The sequence below is a fragment of the Sinocyclocheilus grahami genome, unplaced genomic scaffold (genome assembly GCF_001515645.1).
Source record: "Sinocyclocheilus grahami isolate Dianchi unplaced genomic scaffold, SAMN03320097.WGS_v1.1 scaffold1373.1, whole genome shotgun sequence".
In the NCBI taxonomy this organism is placed as follows: domain Eukaryota; kingdom Metazoa; phylum Chordata; class Actinopteri; order Cypriniformes; family Cyprinidae; genus Sinocyclocheilus; species Sinocyclocheilus grahami.
In genome coordinates, this window is record NW_015506552.1 from 73,209 (window position 1) to 79,208 (window position 6,000).

At 43.5% G+C, this 6,000-nt stretch overlaps 1 protein-coding gene across 1 annotated transcript in view; it reads right to left on the minus strand.

Annotated features, from left to right (window-relative positions):
• Positions 1–6,000, minus strand: part of LOC107569684 (interferon-induced very large GTPase 1-like) — a 45,983-nt gene that overhangs the window by 21,869 nt on the left and 18,114 nt on the right. The window lies entirely within an intron of this gene.

Here is a 6,000-nt window from a genome sequence, read left to right on the forward strand (position 1 = left end):
TCTGTCATGCAGTGAGCGCGCTACTGTTCAGCTTCCACACGCTGCACAAACACTTGAATAGTAAATTTTTCTACGTTAACATTAGATTGAACGGCCATGTAAAGTTGCTACTACATACATCTTACCTATATGTAATCTTACCATGTTTAGTATCTATGAATTCATCTAAACGAGAGTTTATATTATATGTTGGTACATAGGCAATATATTAGTGTACTAAGAATATTTAGTAAATTTGCATCAACACCCAATCGAGTTCCATATGCAAATTACCATGCTCTCAGACAAAGGGTCATAAAACTCTCCAGTATTTCCAACCTCCCGATTAGAATTTCAGCCTTTCTCATTGGACAAGCCCATCCTGAGAGGCGTGAATCTTCTCAGACCTTAAAGGGCTCACACACAGTTGTGCCCAGTCTTCTGCTAAGTCTTCTGCTAAATCTTCTGATTGCTGCCCCGTGTAGAGAGCTTGAGCCAACACATAGCCTTTCAGTCGGCGGTTCTGTTAGATTCTGAGAAGATGAGGATATGAGCTAGAATGCTTCTGTAACCCTTAAGTCTGCACCAGGCTTCGGCCTTGTCTTTACATTCACCAAAGATCCTTGGATCTCAGCTGATGTCTCTCTTAGCTCTTCGTTATCTTCATCTGGGAGAAAACTCTCCCGACCACCACATAGTCAGAATAACATCTTTTTGAAGTCATCACTCTTCAAACCCGGAAGAACGTGATCGCGACTCCTACACCACCGAACCTCCAAACCTTCAAGACTTTCATCCGAGACTGCATCCGGACGCTCGTTCCAGGCCAAGGTAATGCAAGTATCGTACATTTAACTAAACGAAACAGAGGTTTAGTATAAGCTGTAGACCCTGTTCTAAAACGGCGCTGATGGTTTTACACAGGTGGTTAACTGACTCATTTCATAGCTTTATTCTCTGGTTTTCCTGATGGTTTCATCCATCAAGTCTCATTTGCCCTTTCCCCGTGCATGAGTGATTGTATGTTTGTTTGTTTAGATTATTTATGCGTGTTAGCGTTTAGTGTTTAGTTAATAAAACTCTTGTGCACAAATTACATGTTTGTGATTCTGCCTTGCAAATTAATGTCACTTTACGATTTTGATCCTTGCTACATGCTGTATGAAAGTATTTTTTGTGGCCACGAAAATATCCTTTCTTAGAGTTGATATGAAATTACACTAAATGATCGCTGGACGAACAGATTAGTTGATGGGAATTTAATTCTGCTACAGTTACTACTGGCAGCTCATATAAATAATTGTAATTATTCATAATTAATTGTAATTATTTATATAGATTTCTCAAAAAAAAAAAAAAAGGCTCAAAGCTTGCCATAGACTAGCTCACCCACCAAAGTATGGAACTCTAAGAGTGGAGGTCTCAGCATAACGACTCTCTAGAATGAGAGGAGACTAACGCCCAAGGCAGTTAGTGAGGCTCAAGAGCCTACACATTAATACTGCCTAAGCGGAGCTATGCAGAGTGGAGGCTTCAGCAGAATGACTCAGCAGAGAGACATCATGGCTTGCAAACGAGCGAAGCATGGCAGTTGCCAAAGCAGCATGTCATGGGACCTTTAAGAGTGGAGGTCTCAGCATAACGACTCTCCAAAGCGAGAGGAGACCTAGCTACACTCAATGCCAGAGCCTACAAACTCATATTACTGCCAAAGACGGAGTTATGAAGAGTGGAGGCTTCAGCAGAATGACTCTCTTAAACGAGAGGAAACCTAACAACACTCAATCCTAGTTTAGGAGCTCTTAAGAGGGGAGATCTCAGCATAACGACTCTCTAAACCGAGAGGAGACCTAGCTACACTCAGTGCCAGAGGCAGTTCGTGAGGCTCAAAAGAAAGTGCCTACAACCCATATTACTGCCTAAGTGGAGCTCTGGGGAGCGGAGGCTTCAGCAGGATGACTCTCTTAAATGAGAGGAAACCTAACAACGCTCAACCCTGGTAGGGGAGCTCTTAAGAGTGGAGGTCTCAGCATAACAACTCCCTAAAGCGAGAGGAGACCTAGCTACACTCAACGCCAGAGGCAGTTAGTGAGGCTCAAAAAGAAAGAGTCTACAAACTCATATTACTGCCTAAGCTGAGCTCTGGAGAGCGGAGGCTTCAGCAAGATGACTCTCTTAAACGAGAGGAAGCCTAACAACACTCAACCTAGCTACACTCAGCGCCAGAGACAGTTAGTGAGGCTCAAAAGAAAGTGCCTACAACTCATATTACTGCCTAAGCGGAGCTCTGGGGAGTGGAGGCTTCAGCAGGATGACTCTCTTAAACGAGAGGAAACCTAACAACACTCAGCCCTAGTAGAGAAACTCTTAAGAGTGGAGGCCTCAGTATGACGACTCTCTAGAACGAGAGGAGATAAGATAGCTTCATTCTCTGGTTTTCCTGATGGTTTCATCAAGTCTCATTTGCCATACTTACTAAAGTATGGAACTCTAAGAGTGGAGGTCTCAGCATAACGACTCTCTAAATCGAGAGGAGACCTAGCTACACTCAGTGCAAGAGGCAGTTAGTGAGGCTCAAAAGAAAGTGCCAACAACTCATATTACTGCCTAAGCGGAGCTCTGGAGGGCAGGAGGCTTCAGCAGGATGACTCTCTTAAACGAGAGGAAACCTAACAATGCTCGACCCTGGTAAGGGAGCTCTTAGGAGTGGAGGTCTCAGCATCATGACTCCCTAAAGCGAGAGGAGACCTAGCTACACTCAACACCAGAGGCAGTTAGTGAGACTCATAAAGAAAGAGCCCACAACTCATATTACTGCCAAAGACGGAGCTCAGAAGAGCGGAGGCTTCAGCAGGATGACTTTCTTAAACGAGAGGAAACCTAACAACACTCAATCCTAGTTTAGGAGCTCTTAAGAGTGGAGGTCTCAGCATAACGACTCTCTAAACCAAGAGGAGACCTAGCTAAACTCAACGCCAGAGGCAGTTAGTGAGGCTCAAAAGAAAGAGCCCACAACTCATATTACTGGCAAAGTCGGAGCTCTGAAGAGCGGAGGCCTCAGCATGACGACTCTCTAGAACGAGAGGAGACCTGACTACACTCAGTGCTAGGGACAGTTAGTGAGGCTCACAATAGAGCCTACATACTAATAGTATTGTCTAAGTGGAGCTCTAGGGAGCGGAGTACATTGCATAACGACTCAAAAAGCTAGAGTACTGAGCTAGGAGTACTAACCATGCTCCTAAGTGCGAAACAGAGCTCTCAGCATAACAATCCTCTAAAGTGAGGGGAGTGCAATCATCCACCCTTATGGATCAGCGTAGACCCTCAGGTGAGGGGAGTACTTGAAAGCTCAACCTGAAGAGCGACTTATCAAGGAGGCCCACAAGAGCCTAACAACCTAACAGTCACAGAGCTCTGTTGAGAGAACACTAGGAACTGATCTCAGTATAGCGACCCTCAAAGGGAGGGGAGTTACCAGGCTCAAGAACAGCTGGTCAGGGAGGCTCACAGAGAGCCTCACAACCTGAAATAATTGCAAAACAAAAATACTAGGGAGCAGAGTGCTCAGCATAGCAGAAACCATGCTCAACCTAAATACATATACCTGGGCTGAGAGAATGAGGAGGCTCAGAGGAGGCTCAACCAAGAGCCTAACAACTAAAAAAACCTGCTATTACGCCAAGTCTGGAGCCTCCTTCACCAATATGTAGATATGTAGATATCCCACATTATACACAGTTCCTATTCTGTAAAAATAAATAGGAACCAAAAAGGAATTCTGAAAGAGAAAGCACTCCTCGTCAGATTCCTTCCATGCCCCGCCTACAAACCCTGTGACGGTCTGATTAACTGCCTCGGCAGCCGCGAGACCCGAAACGCGGGTGAGAGGCGCTCAATTCTCAAAGAGAATAAGGCATACAGGAATTCTCAACGCGATCACATCTCACAGCGTGACTATATCTCCCTCGAGAGCCAAACACACTCTGTTCAAATACTAAATTCTCTCAAGAATCAGGCAAGAACAGAAACCGCCGCGAATGCATCGCATTAAGCTTGTTCAACTCCCTCGAGAGGTGAACGCACTTGTGCAAACGCTGACAAATACTCGAGTACAGACCTCTGCTCTAGTAGTTCCGCGAATGCAAACAGTGAGCGCATCCTTATCTCTCGTGAGTCAAACGCATGTGCTTCCGTACACAAGGCTTAAAGACAAAGATGATGGATGACGTTTTCCGCAGGTGCTCTTTTATACCCGCACTCGCTTTACTGTTTACGTCATAGGCTGCCGCCTGCCAATGTCAAGTTCATTGTCGTTTTTTCATTCATGCTTCAGACACCGGTCACACTGGAGGCGTTCCCCTAGCGCCCTCTAGAGGACGCAGCGTGGAGTTCCCTTTCGAAAGGGAACCTCAATTTATCCAGAATCATACAGTTCTATTTTGCACACAAACAGCTCTTAAAGAGTCCAGTTTTATGTAGCATGTTGATTTTTGTTCATGGTATTCAGCTCCAATAAATGGTTTGCAAAAAAGGGACACAGGATAAATGTTTGATATCATTATTTAATCACATTGGAATCAAAACTGGGAATCGAAACTAATCGGAATCGATAATCAGAATCGGAATCGATAAAATTCAAACGATACCCAACCCTATGTGTGTTAGCGCTTAGTAATGCTCACTCCATTCTATTTTGGGTAAAAACTGGAAAAATAATAATAATCTCCAAAAGAGATTTGAAGTTATATAGGCCTTTATCACACTTCCGCGTTTGAAACGCGGAAGATTCAAATAGTAGCGTAAAAGAACTTCCGCTACAGCCTCTATCAATGGATGTGCCCATAGCATGGCATTGTTGTGGATTATTTATGTAGTATTCAGCACTTATACGTCTTCTAAAGACACCAATCTCAGTTTACAACAATTAATTGAGTATTATGAAATTAATGAATAAGTAGTCACGATATCCCGATGCGTGTTTCGTGACTTAAACAGGAGTGTGCGAGCCATACTGTATGTGTATAGGCAATTCTTCACAGTCTGATCAGGGGCGGCGTTTCCGTATGGCAGTTGCCATACCCTAACCCCCGCGGATGTGCCATGAAAAATTATCCAGACTTCATACCTCTAATTCTTTATTATATTTCATTATTATTATTTTAAATCTGAGGGTTTTACAAATATTTAATCAATGATAAGCATTAAAAAGAGCTTGTCAGTAAAACTTCGTAATGCCATTGTATCCTCAAAATCTCAGCAAAACCTTGTAACGTCTCCGTGCAGACTGACACAATGCACAATTTGAGCTGCATGCTGTTCATTAATCTGACTGGCAACACTGGCAGCGCTGACAGTCGCGTCGCTCAGATAGGCTAATGTTACACATTAAAATGAAGGATGACATGATACATGGTATGGAATCGGTATAAATACACAGTTTTAACATTGACGTTTATTGTGTCAATGTTCAACTAAACTAAATTAGTTTAATTTTCTTCACAAAACTGGCGCCTGTCCACTGACAATAAAGCAGGCGGAAATTCCTTTACGCTACTAATCCGAGCAGTGGCGGCTCGTCGGGGGAGGCAGAGCTTCCTCATAATTTTGAGGAGAAAATGGGAGAAGGACGATTTAATGTTTAAAAAAATTCACAATTAATTTCAGGTCATGTGTAATTTTTGTTTGTAATTTCACAGTTATAATACCATAACGTGAAAGCGCCGCTTTTCTATTGTGAATGTGCCGAATCTGCTGATGTAATTACAACCACTAATGATAGAGAAGGGTAGGGGGAGGCCGGGGGAGAGATGAGCTCTCGTGCCTCCGTTGGTAACAAAAATGAGCCAATCAGCATCGAGTGTTCACTTTCAGCGCTGAGGAGTGTTAAGAAAATAAACCTCGTAAGGGAGGCTAGCCTCCCTTCTGATATCAACCAAGCATCATAGAGACATAAATTATGTGATATTAGTTTGAACGTCTGCCACTGCGCTGATAATGTACCAAGTACTTATGAGTAGC